This window comes from Schistocerca gregaria, unplaced genomic scaffold (assembly GCF_023897955.1).
Source record: "Schistocerca gregaria isolate iqSchGreg1 unplaced genomic scaffold, iqSchGreg1.2 ptg000378l, whole genome shotgun sequence".
In the NCBI taxonomy this organism is placed as follows: Eukaryota; Metazoa; Arthropoda; class Insecta; order Orthoptera; family Acrididae; genus Schistocerca; species Schistocerca gregaria.
Genome location: NW_026061824.1, coordinates 16,453,358 through 16,468,545, shown reverse-complemented (window position 1 = coordinate 16,468,545; position 15,188 = coordinate 16,453,358).

Sequence of the window (15,188 nt, the reverse complement as noted above, 5' to 3'; positions counted from 1 at the left end):
GATACTTCCAAGTTGGTGTAATAGCCAGTAAGAAGTAGTAAAATTCAAGTTTTAGGTACTGATTATTGACTTTTTAGCTGGCTTTGGTGCCTTGGACATGAGCTAGGACCTTAAGATTCTGCATGAAAGGAGGACTAGCAGCCGAGTAGCACGGGAGAATGTGAAAAGTGTTCATATGTAGTTAAAACCTGAGAAATCCGTCCGTTTTCGTCATTTGTTATCGAATCGACTTAAAGCCCGATCGTCACATTGGCCGCTCTTCTCTCTCAAACGGTTGTACTTATCGTCTGCAATGCTATGTCGCGTGCTGCAGTATGCGGAGACACTAAAATATCCATAGTAGAACACAGATGAAGCTTCTAAGTTGATGTAATAGCCAGTAAGAAGTAGTACAATTCAAGTTTTATGTATCGATTATTGGCTTCTTAGTTGGCTTTGGTGCCTTGGACATGAGCTATTACCTTAAGATTCTGCATGAAAGGAGGACTAGCAGCCGAGTTGCACGGGAGAATGTGAAAAGTGTTCATATGTAGTAAAAACCTGAGAAATCCGTCCGTTTTCGTCATTTGTTCTGGAATCGACTTAAAGCCCGATCGTCACATTGGCCGCTCTTCTCCCTGAAACGGTTGTACTTATCGTCTGCCATGCTATGTCGCGTGCTGCGGTATGCGGAGACACTAAAATCTCCATACTAGAACACAGATGAAGCTTCTAAGTTGATGTAATAGCCAGTAAGAAGTAGTACAATTCAAGTTTTAGGTATCGATTATTGACTTCTTAGTTGGCTTTGGTGCCTTGGACATGAGCTATTACCTTAACATTCTGCATGAAAGGAGGACTAGCAGCCGAGTTGCACGGGAGAATGTGAAAAGTGTTCATATGTAGGAAAAACCTGAAAAATCCGTCCGTTTTCGTCATTTGTTATCGAATCGACTTAAAGCCAGATCGTCACATTGGCCGCTCTTCTCTCTGAAACGGTTGTACTTATCGTCTGCAATGCTATGTCGCATGCTGCGGTATGCGGAGACACTAAAATCTCCATAGTAGAACACAGATGAAGCTTCTAAGTTGATGTAATAGCCAGTAAGAAGTAGTACAATTCAAGTTTTAGGTATTGATTATTGAATTTTTAGCTGGCTTTGGTGCCTTGGACATGAGCTAGGACCTTAAGACTCTGCATGAAAGGAGGACTAGCAGCCGAGTTGCACGGGAGAATGTGAAAAGTGTTCAAATAGAGTAAAAACCTGAGAAATCCGTCCGTTTTCGTCATTTTTATCGAATCGACTTAAAGCCAAATCGTCACATTGGCCGCTCTTCTCTCTGAAACGGTTGTACTTATCATCTGCAGAGCTACGTCGCGTGCTGCGGTATGCAGAGACACTAAAAGCACCATAGTAGAACACAGATGACACTTCCAAGTTGATGTAATAGCCAGTAAGAAGTAGTACAATTCAAGTTTTAGGAACCGGTTATTGACTTTTTACCCTTGTTTGGTGCCTTGGACATGAGCTAGGACCTTAAGATTCTGCATGGAAGGAGGACTAGCAGCCGAGTTGCACGGGAGAATGTGAAAAGTGTTCATATGTAGTAAAAACGTGAGAAATCCGTCCGTTTTCGTCATTTGTTATCGAATCGACTTAAAGGCAAATCGTCACACTGGCCACTCTTCTCTCTGAAACGGTTGTACTTATCGTCTGCAAAGCTATGTCGCATGCTGCGGTATGCGGAGACACTAAAAGCAACATAGTAAAACACCGATGAAGCTTCTAAGTTGATGTAATAGCCAGTAAGATGTAGTACAATTCAAGTTTTAGCTACTGATTATTGACTTTTTAGCTGGCTTTGGAGCCTTGGACATGAGCTAGGACCTTAAGATTCTGCATGAAAGGAGGACTAGCAGCCGAGTTGCACAGGAGAATGTAAAATGTGTTCATATGTAGTAAAAACCTGAGAAATCCGTCCGTTTTCGTCATTTGTTATCGAATCGACTTAAAGCCAAATCGTCACATTGGCCGCTCTTCTCTCTGAAACGGTTGTACTTATCGTCTGTTAAGCTATGTCGCGTGCTGCGGTATGCGGGGACACTAAAATCACCATAGTAGAACACAGATGAAGCTTCTAAGTTGATGTAATAGCCAGTAAGAAGTAGTACAATTCAAGTTTTAGGTATCGATTATTGACTTCTTAGTTGGCTTTGGTGCCTTGAACATGAGCTATTACCTTAAGATTCTGCATGAAAGGAGGACTAGCAGCCGAGTTGCATGGGAGAATGTGAAAAGTGTTCATATGTAGTAAAAACCTGAGAAATCCGTCAGTTTTCGTCATTTGTTATCGAATCGACTTAAAGCCAGATCGTCACATTGGCCGCTCTTCTCTCTGAAACGGTTGTACTTATCGTCTGCAATGCCATGTCGCGTGCTGCGGTATGCGGAGACACTAAAATCTCCATAGTAGAACACAGATGAAGCTTCTAAGTTGATGTAATAGCCAGTAAGAAGTAGTACAATTCAAGTTTTAGGTATCGATTATTGACTTTTTAGCTGGCTTTGGTGCCTTGAACATGAGCTATTACCTTAAGATTCTGCATGAAAGGAGGACTAGCAGCCGAGTTGCACGGGAGAATGTGAAATGTGTTCATATGTAGTAAAAACCTGAGAAATCCGTTCGTTTTCGACATTTGTTATCGAATCGACTTAAAGCCAGATCGTCACATTGGCCGCTCTTCTCTCTGAAACGGTTGTACTTACCGTCTGCAGAGTTATGTCGCGTGCTGCGGTATGCAGAGACACTAAAAGCACCATAGTAGAACACAGATGGTACTTCCAAGTTGGTGTAATAGCCAGTAAGAAGTAGTAAAATTCAAGTTTAGGTACTGATTATTGACTTTTTAGCTGGCTTTGGTGCCTTGGACATGAGGTAGGACCTTAAGATTCTGCATGAAAGGAGGAGTAGCAGCCGAGTTGCCCAGGAGAACGTGAAAAGTGTTCATATGTAGTAAAAACCTGAGAAATCCGTCCGTTTTCGTCATTTGTTATCGAATCAACTTAAAGCCCGATCGTCACATTGGCCGCTCTTCTCTCCGAAACGGTTGTACTTATCGTCTGCAATGCTATGTCGCGTGCTGCGGCATGCGGGGACACTAAAATCACCATAGTGGAACACAGATGAAGCTTCCAAGTTGACGTAATAGCCAGTAAGAAGTAGTACAATTCCAGTTTTAGGTATCGATTATTGACTTTTTAGCTGGCTTTGATGCCTTGGACATGAGCTAGGACCTTAAGATTCTGCATGAAAGGAGGACTAGCAGCCGAGTTGCACGGGAGAATTTGAAAAGTGTTCATATGTAGTAAAAACCTGAGAAATCCGTCCGTTTTCGTCATTTGTTATCGAATCGACTTAAAGCCAGATTGTCACATTGGCCGCTCTTCTCTCTGAAACGGTTGTACTTATCGTCTGCAATGCTATGTCGCGAGCTGCGATATGCGGAGACACGAAAAGCACCATAGTAGAGCACAGATAAAGCTTCTAAGTTGATGTAATAGCCAGTAAGAAGTAGTACAATTCAAGTTTTAGGTATCGATTATTGACTTTTTAGCTGGCTTTGGTGCCTTGGACATGAGCTATTACCTTAAGATTCTGCATGAAAGGAGGACTAGCAGCCGAGTTGCACGGGAGAATGTGAAAAGTGTTCATATGTAGTAAAAACCTGAGAAATCCGTTCGTTTTCGTCATTTGTTATCAAATCGACTTAAAGCCAGATCGTCACATTGGCCGCTCTCCTCTCTGAAACGGTTGTACTTATCGTCTGCAAAGCTATGCCGCGTGCTGCGGTATGCGGAGACACTAAAAGCACCATAGTGGAACACAGATGAAGCTTCTAAGTTGATGTAATAGCCAGTAAGAAGTAGTACAATTCAAGTTTTAGGTATCGATTATTGACTTTTTAGCTGGCTTTGGTGCCTTGGACATGAGCTAGGACCTTAAGATTCTGCATGAAAGGAGGACTAGCAGCCGCGTTGCACGGGAGAATGTGAAAAGTGTTCAAATGTAGTAAAAACCAAAGTGAGAAATCCGTCCGTTTTCGTCATTTTTTATCGAATCGACTTAAAGCCAGATCGTCACATTGGCCGCTCTTCTCTCTGAAACGGTTGTACTTATCGTCTGCAAAGCTATGACGCGAGCTGCGGTATGCGGAGACCCTAAAAGCACCATAGCAGAACACATATGAAGCTTCTAAGATGATGTAATAGCCAGTAAGAAGTAGTACAATTCAAGTTTTAGGTACCGATTATTTACTTTTTAGCTGGCTTTGGTGCCTTGGAGATGAGCTAGGGCCTTAAGATTCTGCATTAAAGGAGGACTAGCAGCCGAGTTGCACGGGAGAATGTGAAAAGTGTTCATATGTAGTAAAAACCTGAGAAATCCGTCCGTTATCGTCATTTGTTATCGAATCGACTTAAAGCCAGATCGTCACATTGGCCGCTCTTCTCTCTGAAACGGTTGTACTTATCGTCTGCAAAGCTATGTCGCGTGATGCGGTATGCGGAGACACTAAAAGCACCATAGTCGAACATAGATGAAGCTTCTAAGTTGATGTAATAGCCAGTAAGAAGTAGTACAATTCAAGTTTTAGGTATCGATTATTGACTTTTTAGCTGGCTTTGGTGCCTTGGACATGAGCTAGGACCTTAAGATTCTGCATGAAAGGAGGACTAGCAGCCGAGTTGCACGGGAGAATGTGAAAAGTGTTCATATGTAGTAAAAACCTGAGAAATCCGTCCGTTTTCGTCATTTGTTATCGAATCGACTTAAAGCCAGATCGTCACATTGGCCGCTCTTCTCTCTGAAACGGTTGTACTTATCGTCTGCAAAGCTATGTCGCGTGCTGCGGTATGCGGAGACTCTAAAAGCACCATAGTAGAACACAGATGAAGCTTCTAAGTTGATGTAATAGCCAGTAAGTAGTAGTACAATTCAAGTTTTAGGTATCGATTATTGACTTTTTAGCTAGCTTTGGTGACTTGGACATGAGCTAGGACCTTAAGATTCTGCATGAAAGGAGGACTAGCAGCCGAGTTGCACGGGAGAATGTGAAAAGTGTTCATATGTAGTAAAAACCTGAGAAATCCGTCCGTTTTCGTCATTTGTTATCGAATCGACTTAAAGCCAGATCGTCACATTGGCCGCTCTTCTCTCTGAAACGGTTGTACTTATCGTCTGCAAAGCTATGTCGTATGCTGCGGTAGGCAGAGACACTAAAACCACCACAGTAGAACACAGATGAAGCTTCTAATTTGATGTAATAGCCAGTAAGAAGTAGTACAATTCAAGTTTTAGGTATTGATTACTGACTTTTTAGCTGGCTTTGATGCCTTGGACATGAGCTAGGACCTTAAGATTCTGCATAGAAGGAGGACTAGCAGCCGAGTTGCACGGGAGAATGTGAAAAGTGTTCATATGTAGTAAAAACCTGAGAAATCCGTCCGTCTTCGTCATTTGTTATCGAATCGACTTAAAGCCAGATCGTCACATTGGCCGCTCTTCTCTCTGAAACGGTTGTACTTGTCGTCTGCAATGCTATATCGCGTGCTGCGGTATGCGGAGACTCTAAAAGCACCATAGTAGAACACAGATAAAGCATCTAAGTTGATGTAATAGCAAGTAGGTAGCAGTACAATTCAAGTTTTAGGTATCGATTATTGACTTTTTAGCTGGCTTTGGTGCCTTGGACATGAGATAGGACCTTAAGAATCTGCATTAAACGAGGACTAGCAGCCGAGTTGCACGGGAGAATGTGAAAAGTGTTCAAATAGAGTAAAAACCTGAGAAATCCGTCCGTTTTAGTCATTTTTATCGAATCGACTTAAAGCCAAATCGTCACATTGGCCGCTCTTCTCTCTGAAACGGTTGTACTTATCGTCTGCAAAGCTATGTCGCGTGATGCGGTATGCGGAGACACTAAAAGCACCATAGTCGAACATAGATGAAGCTTCTAAGTTGATGTAATAGCCAGTAAGAAGTAGTACAATTCAAGTTTTAGGTATCGATTATTGACTTTTTAGCTGGCTTTGGTGCCTTGGACATGAGCTAGGACCTTAAGATTCTGCATGAAAGGAGGACTAGCAGCCGAGTTGCACGGGAGAATGTGAAAAGTGTTCATATGTAGTAAAAACCTGAGAAATCCGTCCGTTTTCGTCATTTGTTATCGAATCGACTTAAAGCCAGATCGTCACATTGGCCGCTCTTCTCTCTGAAACGGTTGTACTTATCGTCTGCAAAGCTATGTCGCGTGCTGCGGTATGCGGAGACTCTAAAAGCACCATAGTAGAACACAGATGTAGCTTCTAAGATGATGTAATAGCCAGTAAGAAATAGTACAATTCTAGTTTTATTAATCGGTTATTGACTTTTTTCCCTTGTTTAGCGCCTTGGACATGAGCTAGGAACTTAAGATTTTACATGCAGGAGGACTAGCAGCCGAGTTGCACGGGAGAATGTGTAAAGTGTTCATATGTAGTAAAAACCTGAGAAATCCGTTCGTTTTCGTCATTTGTTATCGAATCGACTTAAAGCCAGATCGTCACATTGGCCGCTCTTCTCTCTGAAACGGTTGTACTTATCGTCTGCAGAGTTATGTCGCGTGCTGCGGAATGCAGAGACACTAAAAGCACCATAGTAGAACACAGATGACACTTCCAAGTTGATGTAATAGCCAGTAAGAAGTAGTACAATTCAAGTTTTAGTTACTGATTATTGACTTTTTAGCTGGCTTTGGTGCCTTGGACATGAGCTAGGACCTTAAGATTCTGCATGAAAGGAGGACTAGCAGCCGAGTTGCCCAGGAGAATGTGAAAAGTGTTCATATGTAGTAAAAACCTGAGAAATCCGTCCGTTTTCGTTATGTGTTATCGAATCGACTTAAAGCCAGATCGTCACATTGGCCGCTCTTCCCTCCGAAACGGTTGTACTTATCGTCTGCAAAGCTATGTCGCATGCTGCGGTATGCGGAGACACTAAAAGCACCATAGTAGAAAACAGATGAAGCTTCTAAGTTGATGTAATAGCCAGTAAGGTGTAGTACAATTCAAGTTTTAGCTACTGATTATTTGCTTTTTAGCTGGCTTTGGAGCCTTGGACATGAGCTAGGACCTTAAGATTCTGCATGAAAGGAGGACTAGCAGCCGAGTTACACAGGAGAATGTGAAAAATGTTTATATGTAGTAAAAACCTGAGAAATCCGTCCGTTTTCGTCATTTGTTATCGAATCGACATAAAGCCAGATCGTCACATTGGCCGCTCTTCTCTCTGAAACGGTTGTACTTATCGTCTGCAAGGCTATGTCGCGTGCTGCGGCATGCGGGGACACTAAAATCACCATAGTGGAACACATATGAAGCTTCTAAGATGATGTAATAGCCAGTAAGAAGTAGTACAATTCAAGTTTTAGGTACCGATTATTTACTTTTTAGCTGGCTTTGGTGCCTTGGAGATGAGCTAGGGCCTTAAGATTCTGCATTAAAGGAGGACTAGCAGCCGAGTTGCACGGGAGAATGTGAAAAGTGTTCATATGTAGTAAAAACCTGAGAAATCCGTCCGTTATCGTCATTTGTTATCGAATCGACTTAAAGCCTGATCGTCACATTGGCCGCTCTTCTCTCTGAAACGGTTGTACTTATCGTCTGCAAAGCTATGTCGCGTGCTGCGGTATGCGGAGACTCTAAAAGCACCATAGTAGAACACAGATGAAGCTTCTAAGTTGATGTAATAGCCAGTAAGTAGTAGTACAATTCAAGTTTTAGGTATCGATTATTGACTTTTTAGCTAGCTTTGGTGACTTGGACATGAGCTAGGACCTTAAGATTCTGCATGAAAGGAGGACTAGCAGCCGAGTTGCACGGGAGAATGTGAAAAGTGTTCATATGTAGTAAAAACCTGAGAAATCCGTCCGTTTTCGTCATTTGTTATCGAATCGACTTAAAGCCAGATCGTCACATTGGCCGCTCTTCTCTCTGAAACGGTTGTACTTATCGTCTGCAAAGCTATGTCGTATGCTGCGGTAGGCAGAGACACTAAAACCACCACAGTAGAACACAGATGAAGCTTCTAATTTGATGTAATAGCCAGTAAGAAGTAGTACAATTCAAGTTTTAGGTATTGATTACTGACTTTTTAGCTGGCTTTGATGCCTTGGACATGAGCTAGGACCTTAAGATTCTGCATAGAAGGAGGACTAGCAGCCGAGTTGCACGGGAGAATGTGAAAAGTGTTCATATGTAGTAAAAACCTGAGAAATCCGTCCGTCTTCGTCATTTGTTATCGAATCGACTTAAAGCCAGATCGTCACATTGGCCGCTCTTCTCTCTGAAACGGTTGTACTTATCGTCTGCAAAGCTATGTCGCGTGCTGCGGTATGCGGAGACTCTAAAAGCACCATAGTAGAACACAGATGTAGCTTCTAAGATGATGTAATAGCCAGTAAGAAATAGTACAATTCTAGTTTTATTAATCGGTTATTGACTTTTTTCCCTTGTTTAGCGCCTTGGACATGAGCTAGGAACTTAAGATTTTACATGCAGGAGGACTAGCAGCCGAGTTGCACGGGAGAATGTGTAAAGTGTTCATATGTAGTAAAAACCTGAGAAATCCGTTCGTTTTCGTCATTTGTTATCGAATCGACTTAAAGCCGGATCGTTACATTGGCCGCTCTTCTCTCTGAAACGGTTGTACTTATCGTCTGCAGAGCTATGTCGCGTGCTGCGGAATGCAGAGACACTAAAAGCACCATAGTAGAACACAGATGACACTTCCAAGTTGATGTAATAGCCAGTAAGAAGTAGTACAATTCAAGTTTTAGTTACTGATTATTGACTTTTTAGCTGGCTTTGGTGCCTTGGACATGAGCTAGGACCTTAAGATTCTGCATGAAAGGAGGACTAGCAGCCGAGTTGCACAGGAGAATGTGAAAAGTGTTCATATGTAGTAAAAACCTGAGAAATCCGTCCGTTATCGTCATTTGTTATCGAATCGACTTAAAGCCAGATCGTCACATTGGCCGCTCTTCTCTCTGAAACGGTTGTACTTATCGTCTGCAAAGCTATGTCGCGTGATGCGGTATGCGGAGACACTAAAAGCACCATAGTCGAACATAGATGAAGCTTCTAAGTTGATGTAATAGCCAGTAAGAAGTAGTACAATTCAAGTTTTAGGTATCGATTATTGACTTTTTAGCTGGCTTTGGTGCCTTGGACATGAGCTAGGACCTTAAGATTCTGCATGAAAGGAGGACTAGCAGCCGAGTTGCACGGGAGAATGTGAAAAGTGTTCATATGTAGTAAAAACCTGAGAAATCCGTCCGTTTTCGTCATTTGTTATCGAATCGACTTAAAGCCAGATCGTCACATTGGCCGCTCTTCTCTCTGAAACGGTTGTACTTATCGTCTGCAAAGCTATGTCGCGTGCTGCGGTATGCGGAGACTCTAAAAGCACCATAGTAGAACACAGATGAAGCTTCTAAGTTGATGTAATAGCCAGTAAGTAGTAGTACAATTCAAGTTTTAGGTATCGATTATTGACTTTTTAGCTAGCTTTGGTGACTTGGACATGAGCTAGGACCTTAAGATTCTGCATGAAAGGAGGACTAGCAGCCGAGTTGCACGGGAGAATGTGAAAAGTGTTCATATGTAGTAAAAACCTGAGAAATCCGTCCGTTTTCGTCATTTGTTATCGAATCGACTTAAAGCCAGATCGTCACATTGGCCGCTCTTCTCTCTGAAACGGTTGTACTTATCGTCTGCAAAGCTATGTCGTATGCTGCGGTAGGCAGAGACACTAAAACCACCACAGTAGAACACAGATGAAGCTTCTAATTTGATGTAATAGCCAGTAAGAAGTAGTACAATTCAAGTTTTAGGTATTGATTACTGACTTTTTAGCTGGCTTTGATGCCTTGGACATGAGCTAGGACCTTAAGATTCTGCATAGAAGGAGGACTAGCAGCCGAGTTGCACGGGAGAATGTGAAAAGTGTTCATATGTAGTAAAAACCTGAGAAATCCGTCCGTCTTCGTCATTTGTTATCGAATCGACTTAAAGCCAGATCGTCACATTGGCCGCTCTTCTCTCTGAAACGGTTGTACTTGTCGTCTGCAATGCTATATCGCGTGCTGCGGTATGCGGAGACTCTAAAAGCACCATAGTAGAACACAGATAAAGCATCTAAGTTGATGTAATAGCAAGTAGGTAGCAGTACAATTCAAGTTTTAGGTATCGATTATTGACTTTTTAGCTGGCTTTGGTGCCTTGGACATGAGATAGGACCTTAAGAATCTGCATTAAACGAGGACTAGCAGCCGAGTTGCACGGGAGAATGTGAAAAGTGTTCAAATAGAGTAAAAACCTGAGAAATCCGTCCGTTTTAGTCATTTTTATCGAATCGACTTAAAGCCAAATCGTCACATTGGCCGCTCTTCTCTCTGAAACGGTTGTACTTATCGTCTGCAAAGCTATGTCGCGTGATGCGGTATGCGGAGACACTAAAAGCACCATAGTCGAACATAGATGAAGCTTCTAAGTTGATGTAATAGCCAGTAAGAAGTAGTACAATTCAAGTTTTAGGTATCGATTATTGACTTTTTAGCTGGCTTTGGTGCCTTGGACATGAGCTAGGACCTTAAGATTCTGCATGAAAGGAGGACTAGCAGCCGAGTTGCACGGGAGAATGTGAAAAGTGTTCATATGTAGTAAAAACCTGAGAAATCCGTCCGTTTTCGTCATTTGTTATCGAATCGACTTAAAGCCAGATCGTCACATTGGCCGCTCTTCTCTCTGAAACGGTTGTACTTATCGTCTGCAAAGCTATGTCGCGTGCTGCGGTATGCGGAGACTCTAAAAGCACCATAGTAGAACACAGATGTAGCTTCTAAGATGATGTAATAGCCAGTAAGAAATAGTACAATTCTAGTTTTATTAATCGGTTATTGACTTTTTTCCCTTGTTTAGCGCCTTGGACATGAGCTAGGAACTTAAGATTTTACATGCAGGAGGACTAGCAGCCGAGTTGCACGGGAGAATGTGTAAAGTGTTCATATGTAGTAAAAACCTGAGAAATCCGTTCGTTTTCGTCATTTGTTATCGAATCGACTTAAAGCCAGATCGTCACATTGGCCGCTCTTCTCTCTGAAACGGTTGTACTTATCGTCTGCAGAGTTATGTCGCGTGCTGCGGAATGCAGAGACACTAAAAGCACCATAGTAGAACACAGATGACACTTCCAAGTTGATGTAATAGCCAGTAAGAAGTAGTACAATTCAAGTTTTAGTTACTGATTATTGACTTTTTAGCTGGCTTTGGTGCCTTGGACATGAGCTAGGACCTTAAGATTCTGCATGAAAGGAGGACTAGCAGCCGAGTTGCCCAGGAGAATGTGAAAAGTGTTCATATGTAGTAAAAACCTGAGAAATCCGTCCGTTTTCGTTATGTGTTATCGAATCGACTTAAAGCCAGATCGTCACATTGGCCGCTCTTCCCTCCGAAACGGTTGTACTTATCGTCTGCAAAGCTATGTCGCATGCTGCGGTATGCGGAGACACTAAAAGCACCATAGTAGAAAACAGATGAAGCTTCTAAGTTGATGTAATAGCCAGTAAGGTGTAGTACAATTCAAGTTTTAGCTACTGATTATTTGCTTTTTAGCTGGCTTTGGAGCCTTGGACATGAGCTAGGACCTTAAGATTCTGCATGAAAGGAGGACTAGCAGCCGAGTTACACAGGAGAATGTGAAAAATGTTTATATGTAGTAAAAACCTGAGAAATCCGTCCGTTTTCGTCATTTGTTATCGAATCGACATAAAGCCAGATCGTCACATTGGCCGCTCTTCTCTCTGAAACGGTTGTACTTATCGTCTGCAAGGCTATGTCGCGTGCTGCGGCATGCGGGGACACTAAAATCACCATAGTGGAACACATATGAAGCTTCTAAGATGATGTAATAGCCAGTAAGAAGTAGTACAATTCAAGTTTTAGGTACCGATTATTTACTTTTTAGCTGGCTTTGGTGCCTTGGAGATGAGCTAGGGCCTTAAGATTCTGCATTAAAGGAGGACTAGCAGCCGAGTTGCACGGGAGAATGTGAAAAGTGTTCATATGTAGTAAAAACCTGAGAAATCCGTCCGTTATCGTCATTTGTTATCGAATCGACTTAAAGCCTGATCGTCACATTGGCCGCTCTTCTCTCTGAAACGGTTGTACTTATCGTCTGCAAAGCTATGTCGCGTGCTGCGGTATGCGGAGACTCTAAAAGCACCATAGTAGAACACAGATGAAGCTTCTAAGTTGATGTAATAGCCAGTAAGTAGTAGTACAATTCAAGTTTTAGGTATCGATTATTGACTTTTTAGCTAGCTTTGGTGACTTGGACATGAGCTAGGACCTTAAGATTCTGCATGAAAGGAGGACTAGCAGCCGAGTTGCACGGGAGAATGTGAAAAGTGTTCATATGTAGTAAAAACCTGAGAAATCCGTCCGTTTTCGTCATTTGTTATCGAATCGACTTAAAGCCAGATCGTCACATTGGCCGCTCTTCTCTCTGAAACGGTTGTACTTATCGTCTGCAAAGCTATGTCGTATGCTGCGGTAGGCAGAGACACTAAAACCACCACAGTAGAACACAGATGAAGCTTCTAATTTGATGTAATAGCCAGTAAGAAGTAGTACAATTCAAGTTTTAGGTATTGATTACTGACTTTTTAGCTGGCTTTGATGCCTTGGACATGAGCTAGGACCTTAAGATTCTGCATAGAAGGAGGACTAGCAGCCGAGTTGCACGGGAGAATGTGAAAAGTGTTCATATGTAGTAAAAACCTGAGAAATCCGTCCGTCTTCGTCATTTGTTATCGAATCGACTTAAAGCCAGATCGTCACATTGGCCGCTCTTCTCTCTGAAACGGTTGTACTTATCGTCTGCAAAGCTATGTCGCGTGCTGCGGTATGCGGAGACTCTAAAAGCACCATAGTAGAACACAGATGTAGCTTCTAAGATGATGTAATAGCCAGTAAGAAATAGTACAATTCTAGTTTTATTAATCGGTTATTGACTTTTTTCCCTTGTTTAGCGCCTTGGACATGAGCTAGGAACTTAAGATTTTACATGCAGGAGGACTAGCAGCCGAGTTGCACGGGAGAATGTGTAAAGTGTTCATATGTAGTAAAAACCTGAGAAATCCGTTCGTTTTCGTCATTTGTTATCGAATCGACTTAAAGCCGGATCGTTACATTGGCCGCTCTTCTCTCTGAAACGGTTGTACTTATCGTCTGCAGAGCTATGTCGCGTGCTGCGGAATGCAGAGACACTAAAAGCACCATAGTAGAACACAGATGACACTTCCAAGTTGATGTAATAGCCAGTAAGAAGTAGTACAATTCAAGTTTTAGTTACTGATTATTGACTTTTTAGCTGGCTTTGGTGCCTTGGACATGAGCTAGGACCTTAAGATTCTGCATGAAAGGAGGACTAGCAGCCGAGTTGCACAGGAGAATGTGAAAAGTGTTCATATGTAGTAAAAACCTGAGAAATCCGTCCGTTTTCGTTATGTGTTATCGAATCGACTTAAAGCCAGATCGTCACATTGGCCGCTCTTCCCTCCGAAACGGTTGTACTTATCGTCTGCAAAGCTATGTCGCATGCTGCGGTATGCGGAGACACTAAAAGCACCATAGTAGAAAACAGATGAAGCTTCTAAGTTGATGTAATAGCCAGTAAGGTGTAGTACAATTCAAGTTTTAGCTATTGATTATTTGCTTTTTAGCTGGCTTTGGAGCCTTGGACATGAGCTAGGACCTTAAGATTCTGCATGAAAGGAGGACTAGCAGCCGAGTTACACAGGAGAATGTGAAAAATGTTTATATGTAGTAAAAACCTGAGAAATCCGTCCGTTTTCGTCATTTGTTATCGAATCGACTTAAAGCCAGATCGTAACATTAGGCGCTCTTCTCTCTAAAACGGTTGTACTTATCGTCTGCAAAGCTGTGTCGCGTGCTGCGGTATGCGGAGACACTAAAACCACCACAGTAGAACACAGATGAAGCTTCTAATTTGATGTAATAGCCAGTAAGAAGTAGTACAATTCAAGTTTTAGGTATTGATTACTGACTTTTTAGCTGGCTTTGATGCCTTGGACATGAGCTAGGACCTTAAGATTCTGCATAGAAGGAGGACTAGCAGCCGAGTTGCACGGGAGAATGTGAAAAGTGTTCATATGTAGTAAAAACCTGAGAAATCCGTCCGTCTTCGTCATTTGTTATCGAATCGACTTAAAGCCAGATCGTCACATTGGCCGCTCTTCTCTCTGAAACGGTTGTACTTGTCGTCTGCAATGCTATATCGCGTGCTGCGGTATGCGGAGACTCTAAAAGCACCATAGTAGAACACAGATAAAGCATCTAAGTTGATGTAATAGCAAGTAGGTAGCAGTACAATTCAAGTTTTAGGTATCGATTATTGACTTTTTAGCTGGCTTTGGTGCCTTGGACATGAGATAGGACCTTAAGAATCTGCATTAAACGAGGACTAGCAGCCGAGTTGCACGGGAGAATGTGAAAAGTGTTCAAATAGAGTAAAAACCTGAGAAATCCGTCCGTTTTAGTCATTTTTATCGAATCGACTTAAAGCCAAATCGTCACATTGGCCGCTCTTCTCTCTGAAACGGTTGTACTTATCGTCTGCAAAGCTATGTCGCGTGATGCGGTATGCGGAGACACTAAAAGCACCATAGTCGAACATAGATGAAGCTTCTAAGTTGATGTAATAGCCAGTAAGAAGTAGTACAATTCAAGTTTTAGGTATCGATTATTGACTTTTTAGCTGGCTTTGGTGCCTTGGACATGAGCTAGGACCTTAAGATTCTGCATGAAAGGAGGACTAGCAGCCGAGTTGCACGGGAGAATGTGAAAAGTGTTCATATGTAGTAAAAACCTGAGAAATCCGTCCGTTTTCGTCATTTGTTATCGAATCGACTTAAAGCCAGATCGTCACATTGGCCGCTCTTCTCTCTGAAACGGTTGTACTTATCGTCTGCAAAGCTATGTCGCGTGCTGCGGTATGCGGAGACTCTAAAAGCACCATAGTAGAACACAGATGTAGCTTCTAAGATGATGTAATAGCCAGTAAGAAATAGTACAATTCTAGTTTTATTA